This window comes from Amblyraja radiata, chromosome 21 (genome assembly GCF_010909765.2).
Source record: "Amblyraja radiata isolate CabotCenter1 chromosome 21, sAmbRad1.1.pri, whole genome shotgun sequence".
Taxonomy (NCBI): domain Eukaryota; kingdom Metazoa; phylum Chordata; class Chondrichthyes; order Rajiformes; family Rajidae; genus Amblyraja; species Amblyraja radiata.
Window position 1 is genome coordinate 6,506,739 of NC_045976.1, and position 14,702 is coordinate 6,521,440.

The window sequence follows — 14,702 nt, forward strand, 5'->3', positions numbered from 1 at the left end:
GAGCCCCAAGACACTGTGTAGGTACTGCCTAGGTTAGACTTCCTAAAATGCAACACCTCACATTTCACTGTATTAAATTCCATCAACCATTCCTCCGCACACCAGGCCAAGCGACCCAGATCCTGCTGCAATCTTTCACAACCATCTGCACTATCTGCAAAACAACCCACTTTTGTATAATTTGCAAACTTGCTAATCATGCCCAGTATGTTCTCTTCCAAACCTTTGATGTAGATGACAAACAGTAACGGGCCCAGCACCGAACACTGAGGCACACCACTAGTCACAGGCCTCCAGTCCAAGATGCAACCTTCCACCATCACCCTCTGCTTCCTTTCAGGAAGCCAATGTTCTATCCATTCAGCTATCTCTCCTTGGATCCCATGCAATCTAACCTTTCAGGGCAGCCTGTCATGCAGAACCTTATCAAATACAGCTCAGTCCTCATCGACCTTTTGGTCACAACTTCAAAAAACTCACATCAGATTTGTGAGACACGACTTCCTACGTACAAAACCATGCTGACTATCCCTAATCAACCCTTATTCGTCTCAATGCCTGTATATCTTACCCCTCAGAATACCCTCTAGTAACTTTCCAACTAAGGATGTTAAGCTCACCGGCCTATGGTTCCCAACATTTTTCCTGCAGCCCTTCTTGAATAAAGGCACAACATCTGCCACCCTCCAGTCTTCCGGCATCTCTCCTGTATTTAAAGGCGACTCGTAAATATCAACTAGGGCTCCCACAATTTCCTCTCTCCACAATGTCCTTGGATATATCTGACCAGGCCCTGGAGATTTGTCTACCTCCATAAACAACAGTACCTTCAGCACCTCTTTGACCATAACACTGACTGTTCTCAAGACACTTCCATTGACTGCCCCAAGTTCCTCCGTCCTACTGTCTTTCCCCTCGGTAAATACTGATGAGAAATACTCATTGAAGACCTTGTCCATCTCCTGTGGCTCCACACAAAGTGTTGAGGGGTCCCACTCTCTCTAGTTACCCTTTTCCCCTTATCTATATTACTAAAAGTAAGATCTTGACCGCTTCTGACTCACTGCGATGTGATTTCTGAGAGAACGCCACAACTTACGGCCGTCATTTTTGGCCACCTCGCTCAGAGCCCCCCTCCGCCAGACTTGACCAGAGGATTTTTCCCATCGATGAAAAATCAGAGATATTAATGTTTTTAAAAAATTCGCCATTCTCTCTGCTGCACCCACTGGCGGCAGGGGGAGGGAATATAAAACCTGGAAGTGTCGTAGCTCACTCAGTTTCTGCCAGACGGAGGAAGCGAGAGGGTCACGGCTCTCTGAGCTGCGAATAACACTGAACGCACGTCTACTCCACGGTGAGTCCCCAGGATGTGGTTTTTAGCAAATGTATTTGTTGTTTGCAAAGTGTTTGCCCAATTAGGTTGGCTTTTTAAAGGGCTTTCAGCAACTGTGTTTTGTTGGCTTGCAAAGTGTTTTTGTCCAATTGGCTTGGCTTTTAAAGGGCTTGCTTGCAACAGTTTTCGGATGGCCAAAGCGTGAATAAACATTTTATTAGATCAGGACTTTGTTTAATTTCAAAATTGGCGCTCATTCTGTGATTTTCACTTAATTGCAAGATGGCACCGATGACGTAATTTCCGGTTAGCGGCGTGTGCGTGTGTGCGTGTGTGTGTGTGTGTGTGTGTGTGTGTGTGTGTGTGTGTGTGTGTGTGTGTGTGTGTGTGTGTGTGTGTGTGTGTGTGTGTGTGTGTGTGTGTGTGTGTGTGTGTGTGTGTGTGTGTGTGTGTGTGTGTGTGATCAACAAATAACTAGCACAACAGAAAGCCCCCCCCCCCCCACCCACTGGCTCGCAATATTGGAATTGGTGGAGAGGTGGAATATTGCGTTGGGTGACCAGCCCACTCGTGTGATGCTGGGACCTAACGGGTCCCACTTAGTCTAGTGTATTTATAAAATCTCTTGGGGTTGTCCTTAATGCTGTCTGCCAGAGCTATCTCCTGGCCCCTTTTTGCCCTCGTGATCTCCTTTTTTACTTTGCTCCTTAGTTCCCAAAACTCATCCAAGGATGCACTTGATCCCAGCTGTCTGTACATATGTGCCCTTATTCTTGACCAATGCCACAATTTTGCTCATCAACCAAGCTTCCTTACATTTGCCTCCCTTACCCTTCAACTCTCAATATTCATGATTTTATACACCTCTATAAAAGTACTTTAAGCATTTTCTTCTTCAGCTTTCCAGCATATGTTGTTTAGTTTTGCTTTTGACTATGCTGGAGGATTGTGGCCCATTGTCTATGATGTGTCATTCCTTAATCTAGACTCTATCTGGCTATCACTTGATTTAAGATAGACACAAAATACTGGAGTGACTCAGCGGGACAGGCAGCATCTCTGGAGAGAAGGAATGGGTGACATTTCAGGTCGAGACCTTTCTTCAGACTGAGAGTCAGCGGAGAGGGAAACTAGAGATATGGAAAGGTAGAGCATATAAGGTGTGAAAAGGACAGATCAAAGCAGCCGATTTTCAAGGAAATGTACAATGGTTCATTGATGGCTCAGGAGAAGGGGACAAGGCTTACATTCAGTAAAATTAATCAGGACAGTGAAACTAGTCGGAGAACTAGGATGGGGAGCGACGGACAGAGAGGAAGAGAGCAAGGGTTACTTGGAGAAATCAATACTCATACCGCTGGGCTGTAAGCTGCCCAAGCAAAATATGAGGTGCTGTTCCTCCAATTTGCATTGGGCCTCACTCTGACAATGGAGGAGGCCCAGGACAGAAAGGTCAATGTGGGAATGGGAAGGGGAGTTAAAGTGTTTGGCAACCGGGAGATCGCATAGACCCAGGTGAACTGAGAGAAGGTGTTCAGTGTAACAATCGCCCAGTCTGCGCTTGGTCTCGCCGACATATAGGCAACCGCTTTGTAGGTTTAAACATCAGTCTGACATATTCACAAGGGAAACTTTGCAAGATTGCCTGAACTATGATTAACCTTGGCATATCCGAATTTGTTATCAATCAATCAATCAATCAATCAGTTTTATTCGTCACATTGCACATAAAGTGCAAGTGAAATGAATTTGTCAGCAGCGGTACAATAATAAAGAACACGCAAACACAATAAAAATTTAACACAAACATCCACCACAGTATTCATCACTGTGGGGGAAGGCACAGATTGGCCAGTCCTCCTCCATTTACCCCCGTGGTCGGGACCTCAACCCTCCGCAGCCGTCGCTGCGGGCGTCCAGATGGTAAAGGACAAAGTAAAGTCAAGGTAAGTCCAGGATCGTCTCTTCCCCACCGGAGACCGCGGCTTCAGCTGGTGTAGGCCGCAGGCCTGCGGTCGAAGGTTTAAAATTTGCGCCGCAGCCGGAAGCACCGCAGACTGCTGGGCCGGCAGTCAAAGTTCCCCTCCAGGGGTGATGGTAAGTTCACGCCGGGCCCGCGGTAGATGTTGGCCGCGGGCCGGCATTCGGAGCTTCTTCTTCCCCCCGGGTCCCCCACAAGGGATCGCGGGCTGCAGACGCCGCGCCAGCTGGAGCTCTGCAGACCGCGGCTTCAGGATGCCGGCTGCCGCGGGCTAACGAAACGGAGTGCTCCCCTCCAGCGAGCCCCAGCGAGGGCTTGCCCACTCCACGCCAAGAGTCCACGCTGCGCCCGCCGCTGAAGCCCCAGGCGCGTCTCCGGGAAAGGCCGCACCGATCCTTGATGTTAGGCCACGGGGGAGGCGACCTGGAAAAAGTCGCCTCTCCGTGGAGGAGGCGACCGAAGCGGTTTCCCCCTTACCCCCACACCACCCCCCACACAAAACACACCGAGAAACATCAAAAACATACTGTAAAACACACTAAAAAAACAAAAATAGTAGAAAAAAACGGACACGCTGCTGACAGGGCGCCGGCTTGCAGCGCCCCCACCGACCTGAAAATCTGTTATCTGTTTGATGTTGAGTGTTTCATCGTTTTTTTTTTTTCTTAGTCTATTTCATGTAGCGGATAAGATACAGCTTCAGAGGGTCACGTCAGAGGGCAACGAGGAGTCAACCATTTACAGCATGAACGGCGAATACAGGGATACTCTGGTTCTCATGTTGGAGTAAACCACAAAGTGCTGGAGTAACCCAGCAGGTCAGGCAGCATCTGTGGGAGGAATGAACTCTTCCAAACGTTACAACTCACTATTTAACAGCTCTCAGTTTAAAGGTCTCAGTTTAATATCTCCTGCCAAGGATGGAATTTCCAACAGTATAATACTGTAAAGGAATGAACTTCAGTTGCCGGTTCACACCAAAGATAGACCCAAAAGGATGGAGAATTCAACGGGTCAGGCAGCATCTCTGGAGAAAATGGCGCCCATGGTGGCGCAGCGGCAGAGTTGCTGCCTTACAGCGAATGCAGCGCCGGAGACCCGGGTTCGATCCCGACTACGGATGCTGTCTGTACGGGTTGTACGTTCTCCCCATGACCGCGTGTGTTTTCTCAGAAATCTTCAATTTCCTACCACACTCCATAGGTTTGTATGTTAATTGGCTTGGTAAATGTAAAAATTGTCTCTAGTGTGTGTGGGATAGTGTTAATGTAGGTATGTTACAACACTTACCTTCAGCGGCGCTGCAATTCTGCTACTGGCCGTGTGAGCGATTTTGGCGCCTATGAGGGGGAGCGGGGTTAAAACGCGTTTTTTTTCCTACCTTGTCCTGGAATATATTTGGTTGGAGTGCAAGCTTTTGCTAAAGAATCGTTCCGACGGGCGTTCTGTGTATTTTTTTTTTTTAATCGCCCGAAAATTTCAGCGCTGGAGTCATTTTAAAATCAGCTTCTAAAGCCATCAACGCCGACAACGGGGACGGATTTCAGGTCAGGACAGGTAAAAGAAAGCCGTTTATTTTATGTATCCTTAAGATGCCTTTAATTCACATTTTAAGTTGCGAAACGGTGATTAAGTCCCCATCCGAACTGGCAGTATTTTTCCTGCCAATATGGGTCTAAATTCACCGCAAACCGCAACGTTCCAATTGATCGCGTTCCAGAAAAACTCACTCACAAGATGATTTAAATGGCCATTAATTTACAGGTATTAAACATTAAATTCCTTCCATTTGCCCTATAAATCTATGACAATGAGATTTTAAAATTTTGTTATATTGTGAATTCTTGTGTGAATGTTATTTGAACACTTAGGCTATTTAAAAATGTTAATCTATTCTTAAGAAATTGATAGGTGTTTAGATCTAGTAATTGAATTTTGTAATTAGCTACAATTAGGTAACTAATTATATGCTTTAATTTCAAGTCATCTAAGTAAGCTTGTTTCATATTTGTTTCAGAATGCTTCAATCTATAATAACTGAAAATTTCATTGTGTGTGTGTGTGTGCCAGCGGTATGAATCCTGACTTCTCTAACTTCAAGTCACCTATAAAATCTTCCCCCTTTACTTTAAACCCACAGCCTCTGGTTCTCCATTCCCCTACTGGTCAAGAGACACTGTGCAACTACCCGATCTATTCCTCTCATGATTTTACACACCTCTATAAGATCAGCCCTCATCCTCCTGCGCTCCAGGGAATAGAGCCCCAGCCTAGCCAACGTGTTCTTGGTTCCAAAACCTTTGGAGCTGTTACCCCTGCCAATGTTTCATTTATATAAATAATGATTCACTCCACATCTATTTTTACACCTCGAGTAGCACACAATAATGTTGACGTTTGGTTGCTAGGGTACAGTTCTCTCAAATGATCGCTCAGTAAATAAGAAGGAGTTTCTGAAAGTTTTCATCGGGACTTGTCGACGAGATTTCTTTTCACAGTTATTGAGGTGCTTCTGAAAATCAAGTTTTAGCCAAACAATCCGATTTTTAGTTTTAATTTAGAGATACAGCACGGAAACAGGACTCTTGGCCTACTGAGTCCGCACCGATCTGTGATCATCACACATTAACGCCATCCTACACACAATAGGGACAATTTACACTTATACCAAGCCAATTAACCTAAAAATCTGTACGTCTGGAGTGTGGGAGGAAACCGAAGATCTCGGAGAAAACCCACACGGTGAATATACAACCTCCGTACGTAAAGACAGCACCCATAGTCAGGACCAAACCCAGTTCTCTGGCGCTGTAACTGCTGTAAGGCAGCAACTCTACTGCGGCGTCACCATACAATAATTAGTTTAAATTTATATTGTTGTACACAGTTATGACATCCCAAAGCATGTAACAAATATTTCTTAAATACCGATGTATTAATATTATGAAACATCCAGTTAGTGTGTCCTGCACCATTGCTATTGTTAGGACGTGGCAATATTTCAGATTGAGACTCGGAACCACGCAAGGTGCACGTAACACGACTGGTGAATCTGGGGACACTGCGGATGTTGGAATCTGGAGCAAAGAACAAACTGCTCAGTCATAGAGTGATACAGCGTGGAAACAGGCCCTTCGGCCCAACTTGCCCACATCGACCAACATGTCCCATCTACACTATTCCAACCTGCCTGTGTTTGGCCCATATCCTTCTAAACCTGTCCTATCCATGTACCTGTCTAAATGTTTCTTAAATGCTGAGATAGTCCCAGCCTCAACTACCTCCTCTGGCAGTTTGTTCCATACACCTACCCCGCTTTGTGTGAAAAAGTTACCCCTCAGAATCCTATTAAATCTTTCCCCTTCACCTTAAACCTACGCCCTCTGGTTCTCGTTTCCACTACTCTGGGCAAGAGACTCTGTGCATCTACCCGATCTATTATTCCTCTCGTGATTTCATACACCTCAATAAGATCATACCTGATCCCCCATCCCGGTGCTCCGGTTTTCTCCCATACTCCAAAAACGTACAGGTTAGTATGTTTATTGGCCTCGGTAAAAAATTGTATATTGTCTCTAGTGTGTAGGATAGTGCTAGTGTACAGAGTGATCGCTGGTCGGCGCAGACTCGTTGGACCGAAGGGCCTGTTTCCAGCTGTATCTCTAAAGTCTAAAGTAAAGTGAGAATAATATACCAATACCATATTCAATGACTGTGAGGAAGTTGGCAGAAAGCAGGACCTCACAATCAACCTCAATTTCAGCTTAATATTCAAGTCCTAAGTTCCAAAATATTGATATATTTTTTAACAGGGGTAGCACAGTAGTGCAGCGCCAGAGACCCGGGATCGATCCTGACTACGGGTGCTGTCGGTATGGAGTTTGCATGTTCTTCCCGTGACCTGCGTGGGTTTTTTCCAGGTGCTCCAGTTTCATCCCACACTCCAAAGATGCACAGGTTTGCAGGTTAATTGGCTAGGTATGAATGTAAAATTGTCCCTAGTATGTGTAGGGTAGTGTCAATGTGCGGGTCGGCACTGACTCGTTGGGCCGAAGGGCCGGTTTCCGGGCTGTATCTCTGAACTAAACTAAACTAAACAATGTGTAATATAATGTGTTAGTCGTTTCATACGGTGGAACATGGTAGGTAAATCTACTCCAGTGTTTTGAAGGGTGTATCAATAGACAATAGGTGCAGGAGTAGGCCATTCGGCCCTTCGAGCCAACACTGCCATTCAATGTGATCATGGCTGATCATCCACAATCAGTACCCCGTTCCAGCCTTCTCCCCATATCTCCTGACTCCGTTATCTTTAAGAGATGGCAATATACGAAATGGCAAACAAGTTGGCCTTGTCTGGGACCATATTGACTAATTTTCTCATTTTGTCTCCATTTCTCACCCTTTCTGTAAGCCTGCGTCTGTAGAAGGGCTTGAAGACGTCCAAATCATCTTCTATCCATGTCTTCCAGGGATGCCTGGCCCGCTGAGATACTTCAGCAGTTTGTGTTTTTTTTGTTGTAAATCCAGCATCTGCGGTTCCTTGTTTTGGTTTTGGTTAGAGATACAGCGTGGAAAAAACCCACGCGGTCACTGCGAGAACGTGCTGGAGGGACACAGCAGGTCAGGCAGCATCTGTGGAGGGAATGTACAGGTGCTGTTTCGAATCGGGCCCTTCGTCAGACTCCAATCAGTGGATAAATGTTCAACTAAGCCACCGGGGATCTAAAGATATGGAAATGTGGTCGCTTCCCTTGTTTAGATCTCAGTTGCACTTAGCAACATAAACCTTGATAAACAGCAGCTGGTCTGTAATCCCCATTGCCGACGTTCTGTGCCAGATATCAGTCAAACAGCATGCGTGGGAAGGAACTGCAGATGCTGGTTTACACCGAAGATAGGCACAAAATGCTGGAGAAACTCTAGCTTCCCACTTGTTCCATACACCCACCACCCTTTGTGTGAAAATGTTACCCCTCATATTCCCGTTAAATCTTCTCTCCCTCACCTTAAACCTGTGTCCTCTGGTTCTCGATTCCCCTATTCTGGGCAAGAGACTGTGTGTGTCTACCTCATTTATTCCTCTCGTGATTTTGTACACATTTTTTATTTATTCCACCTCCTCCCCTATTAGCAGTGAAACTGGGGTGAAACCGATGACCCCGAGACCCTGACTCCCAGTACTGAAGAAGGGTCTCCACCCAAAACGCCACCAATACCTTTTTCTCCAGAGATGCTGCCTGACCCGCTGAGTAACTCCAGCATTTCGTGCCTATCGTCAGTCAAACAGCCCTTTGTTCACGATTTTCTGTGGATTTTAGAAGAGGTTCTGGCTGCCATTATCACAGGTTGGCCCTGCAAGCGGAGCAGAGCGGAGCCAGAACTGTGACTGGTCGGGTTATCGCACCCCAAATTATTCCAGGTATAACACGATATTCAAGTCCCATGGTCTTTCAGTTTAGTTTAGAGATACAGCACGGAAACAGGCCCTTCGGCCCACCGTGTCTGCGCCATCCAGCGGTACCCGTACACTACACACTAGGGACGATTTACATTTGTACCAATCCAATTAACCTACAAACCTGTACGTCTTTGGAGTGTTAGAGGAAACGGTAGCACCCGGGGAAAACCCACAAAGGTCACGGGGAGAACGTACAAACGCCGTACAGACAGCACCCGTAGTCAGGATTGAACCCAGGCCGCTGGGCCTGTAAGGCAGCAACTCTACCGCTGCGCCACCGTGCCGGCCTTTATGTTATTAACTGTCTCAGCTACCAGGCGGTCCAGCATTTCACATCTCCCGTCACTGTCTTTCGACTGTTGTCCTTGTGTTAAATATTTCTATATTGACATTCTACTGTTTCTCAATCGTTCTCATACACTACGAGATTCATCAATCAAAAAACAAACCGCTGGAAGGATTCAACAAACCGGGCAGCATCTGCGGGGTGAAAGGAAATGCGGATGTTTCCGGTCAAGACCCTGCATCAGTTCTTGCCCCCCACACAGATAGTGCTCGACCCACCGAGTTCCTCCAGCAGTTGAATGTGAATGTGACACCATGGTGAATGGTAGGGCTCTGGAGAATGTTGTAGAGCAGAATGATCTAGGAGTGCAGGGACATACAGTAGTTTCTTGAAGGTGGAGCAACAGGTAGATCGGATAGTCAAAAAGGCATTTGGCACATTGGCCTACATCAGTCAGTATAGAAGTTGGGAGGTCATGTTGCAGTTATACAATATGTTGGTGAGGCCGATTTTAGAGTACTGTGTTCAGTTCTGATCACCATGTTATAGGAAAGATGTTGTTAAGTTGGAAAGAGTGCTGAGAAGATTTTACGAGAATGTTGCCGGGACTCGATAGTCTGAGCTATAGGGAGAGGTTGAGCAGGCTGGGTCTCTATTCCTTGGAGCACAGGAGGATGAGGGGTGATAGAAACATAGAAACATAGAAATTAGGTGCAGGAGTAGGCCATTCAGCCCTTCGAGCCTGCACCGCCATTCAATATGATCATGGCTGATCATCCAACTCAGTATCCCGTACCTGCCTTCTCTCCATACCCTCTGATCCCCTTAGCCACAAGGGCCACATCTAACTCCCTCTTAAATATAGCCAATGAACTGGCCTCGACTACCCTCTGTGGCAGGGAGTTCCAGAGATTCACCACTCTCTGTGTGAAAAAAGTTCTTCTCATCTCGGCTTTAAAGGATTTCCCCCTTATCCTTAAGCTGTGACCCCTTGTCCTGGACTTCCCCAACTTATAGAGTTGATCTTATAGAGGTGTATAAAATCATCAGAGGAATAGATTGGGTAGACACACAGAGTCTCTTCCTAGAGTTGGGGAATCGAGAACCAGAGAGTATAGGTTTAAGGTGAAGGGGGAAAGATTTAATAGGAATCTAAGGGGTAATTTTTTCACACAAAGGGTGGTGGGTGTATGGAACAAGCTGCTGGAGGAGGTAGTTGAGGCTGGTGCTATCGCAACATTCAAGAAGCAATTAGACAGGTACATGGATAATAATAATAATAATAATACATTTTATTTAATGCGCGCCTTTCAGACATCTCAAGGACACCTTACATAGATTAATAGGAATAAAAACATAATCAGAATAAAATAAGTAATAAAGACATAACAGAGACACAAATTAAAAACAGAATTCAATCCAAAAACAGAAAATCAAAAACACAATGTGAAGAGAGAGCAGCGGCAGCCAAAGTGCGCCAGCGTCCACTTTCTCTTCACGGCAGCCATCTTGGACATAGACTTACAGGATTACAATAGACAAAAAAAATCATCCCCCAACAGTGGATACCACTGTGGGGGAAGGCACAATGTCCAGTCCCCACCCCAAGTTCACCCCAAAGTCAGGCCTATTGAGGCCACCGCAATTGCCTCTACGGAGGCCCGATGTTCCTGGCCGTTCTCACCGGGTGGTCTTGCCCCGGCGTCGGGAGAGTCCTCTCGGCGGCTGGGCCACCTGGAACGGCCGCTTCCTGGTTGGAGACCGCGGCTGCCGAAGCCGACAAGGCCGCGCCGGTTTGGAGCTCCCAGGTTCCCGATGTTAAAGTCGGCGCCGCCTCTCCGCACTGCCACCTCTCCGCACTGCCGCCTCTCCGCTCCGCAGACCCGCAGCCTGGAGATGTTGCTCTCGGTGGTCCAGCTCACCAGAGCTCCAGCGCGTCGCTCCAGCGCGGCGACCCAGGCAAGGCATCGCCCGCTCCGCGATAGCGCTCCAGGGCTGTGCCGCCACCGAGGCCGAGGTGCTGGGCGGTCCCCGCCAGGAAACGGCGCTCCAAGCCCGCTAGTAGGCCATGAGGACTGGTCGACGGGCAGCCCAGAGAAAAAGCTGCCACACCGACCAGGTAAGGACCTAGAAATAAAGTTTACACATACCCCCCACATTAAAAAGTCCATATCCCCTACAAACAAAAAACAGGACTCACTAAAAACTATTAAAAAAAAGAATTAAAACGGACGGCTGCTGGCTAGCAGCCGTTCACCAAGATGGCTCCTCCTCCTCTGGGATAGGACAGGATTTGATAGGACAGGTTTAGTGGGATATGGGCCAAACACAGGCAAGTGGGACGAGTGTAGATGGGACATGTTGGTCGGTGCGGGCAAGTTGGGCCAAGTCTGTTTCCACACTATATGACTCGAAAACATTATTTGAATTACCTAATAATAGAAAAATGGTTTCTTTATACTTCACTTGCCAAAATTATCACTTGTTGGGGGCGCCGTCCTGTATGGTATGGCTGCCCAGCCTGCAGCTGTTAGTTTTTCACTCTTGTTTTTTATTTTTAATGAGTTTTAGTGTTTTGTTTTTGGAGCTCTAGTCTTTTTTATGTGGGGGGTGGGGGGGAGGAAGGGGGAAACTACTTTCCAGGGTCCCTACCTGGTCGGAGAGGCAGCTTTTCTCCGAGCTGCACTTTCGACCCGTCCTCAAGGCCTACCAGCGGGCCTGGAGCGGCGTTTCCTGTGGGGACCGCCCAGTACCTCGGCTTCGGCGGCGACGGCACAGCGCTGGAGCGCTATTGCGGAGCGGGCGATGCCTTGCCCGGGTCGCCGCGCTGGAGCTCCGGTGAGCTGAAGACCGCCGTTGAAACATCGCGGAGCTGCGGGACTGTGGAGCGGCCGGCTGTGGGCGGCGGCGCTGACTTTTCATCGGGAGCCTGGGATCTCTTGACGAGATCGCCAGTGGTGGAGTTCCATCCGGCGCGGCCTTGTTGCCTTCGGAAGCCGCGGTCTCCGGTAAGGGAAGCGGCCGTTCCAGGGTTCCCATGCTGCTGAGAGGATTCTCCCAACGCCGGAGCAACATCACCCGGCGAGAACGGCCTGGAACATCGGGCCTCCGTAAAGGCAACTGTGGAGGCCTCAATAGGCCTGACTATGGTTGGACATGGAATGAGGACTGGCCTTTGTGCCTTCCCTCATAATGGGAACCATTGTGGGGGGATATTTTTATGTTTACATTTCTTTATTACTGTTATGTCTGTATTCTTTCTTTATGTGCTGCATTGGCAACAAGCATTTCACTACACCTAGGTGTATGTGACCAATAAAAGAACCTTTGAACCCCTTTTTAATTGTGCACATCTCATTCGATCCTCTCGCTGGCATTTATTACACCCCCAGTTCTCGTGTTTCTTCCTCGATGGGGTGCCTTATTCCTCCCAACATGCTGAGGAATGTTTTGTGACATCTGCAGGTCCGTCAACCCCTGATGCCTACACCAGCATGCAGAGATCTATCCTGATCTGTATCTTGGCTATATAACTTCTTCCACAGCCAACAATGGACCATTGTGGGCTCCATCTTTCCTTGGCCATTGGTGCTGACGCTGATTTGTTCTGAACCTTTTCATACCTCTAGTTTCCCTCTCCCTTGCCTCTTAATCTGAAGAAGGGTCTCGACTCGAAACATCACCTATTCCTTTTCTGCAGAGATGCTGCCTGTGACCCGCAGAGTTACGCCAGCTTATTTGTCTATCTTCTGCATCTTGACTGTTCATCTGCCTTGCCTCCTGATCCCTTAATACAGCTAACGAACAAATAGCTAATCAACACAGTCTCAAAAAAATTGGACTTTCTTCTACAGAGTCATGAAGAGGTCATGGCAGGAAACTCATCAACTTTTTTCCCACAATTTTCAAGCTTTTATCATTTACTGATATTTCGAGTTTAAGTGTTTAAGAAAGAACTGCAGATGCTGTAAAAATTGAAGGTAGACGAAAAATGCTGGAGAAACTCAGTGGGTGAGGCAGCATCTATGGAGAGAAGGAATAGACGACGCTTTGGGTCGAGACCCTTCTTCAGTTCGAGACCCTTCATAAACTTTTCTTTCGAGTTTTTGTTCCTGATCATTTGGAGCTTGGTTCTTTTACAGTTGCTCGTGTTTTAGTGTAGTTTAGTTTAGAGATACAATGCGGAAACCAGCCCTACAGCGCCCTGAGACCACGCCAATCAGTGATCCCCGCACATTAACACTACCCTACACACACTAGCCTTGGCGGTGGCGATGAAGCTTCATGACGATGGGGCCTCGGTGGCGGTGAAGCATCGCGGGTTGACTCATGGTCGAGGGTCGATGAGAGCGTGGGGAAGAACAATGGAGGTCCCGGTGTGGAGGATACATTGGGTACGCAAGCAAAGCTTTTCACTGTGCCTAGTCACATGTGACAATAAAGTATTCCATTCTCTGTAATATGAACTGCACAAACGCCTCTTGTTATTTGCACCTCATTAAATTGAGTGCATTCCATGCTATTAACGAAGCAGGAGGGTGATTAAGTGATCGCTGCACCCACATTAACAAGTTTCTCCCTGTCAGACCCAGCGTCGGGCAGTAGTCCAGTGCATGCCTGGAGGTCTTTGGAGGGAAGCCAGCCTCGCACTGACTTCCGAGAAAGCAACCGATGAGGTTGTCACCACACTTCCTAGAAACATTCAATAGGTCATCTGCTGCAGAAACTATTTATTTTGTTTTATTCCGCACTGCCACTCTGAGGGGGAGGTTGGAGAGCCTGCAATTGACACTCTGTAACGTTGACCACAATCCTGCCTCATCTGCGGCTTTAGTGGGGCCAATAGCAAACCTGCCAGGTCACACACACGTTATCTTCCTATAGATGGTTGAGTCCCAACTCCTGACAGTGTTCGCAGCTACTCAATTAAGACAGATGCCGTACTTCCAGTTACAAGAAAAATATTTTTCCCTTCTGTAAAATAAGATTGTGTGCAACAGTTCAAGGGCTCTGTGTCTGTAGGAGGAGGAGATCATAGCATCAGAGTGAGAGGGACTGGCTGAACAGTGAAAAGTAGTATCTTTGGAGAAAAGACCCAGATTCCAACTGGGAAACAGCCTTTGCTAGACCTCTGGCAAAGATTCAAAACCACATATCTATCCGGCCTGGCTGGCTTACTTCAATGCCTTCTTTGCCTCTCTTTGTGTTCCTGAAGTGCTTGAATCCACACCAAGTGCTCTGTCTGTTTTATTGCTACAGAATTATTCAAATACGCAGACAACTCTCCTCATGCTTCTCCAGGCCATCTGTTTCCAGTCGGCACACAGCATTTCTCTCCCTCCCACCTCTCGGCTGGTTAGGAAATTCCACTCGGAGCAGGTGGCCATTAGGGCAGGTCATATTTTCACCACGAAAGTCAGTGGTTTGCTTGCCTACACTCTGGTTACCGTCATGAATCAAGAGTATTTCATTGTTATATGTACTGACAATGTAAACAATTAAATTCTTACCTGCATCAGCACAACAATCACTAAAAACAATACACATAAGTAATATATAATTAACCCCCCAAAAAATCAATGAATTAATAACCCTGACTGCAAAATCTCACCCCCAAGATACGTAGAAGAACCAAAGA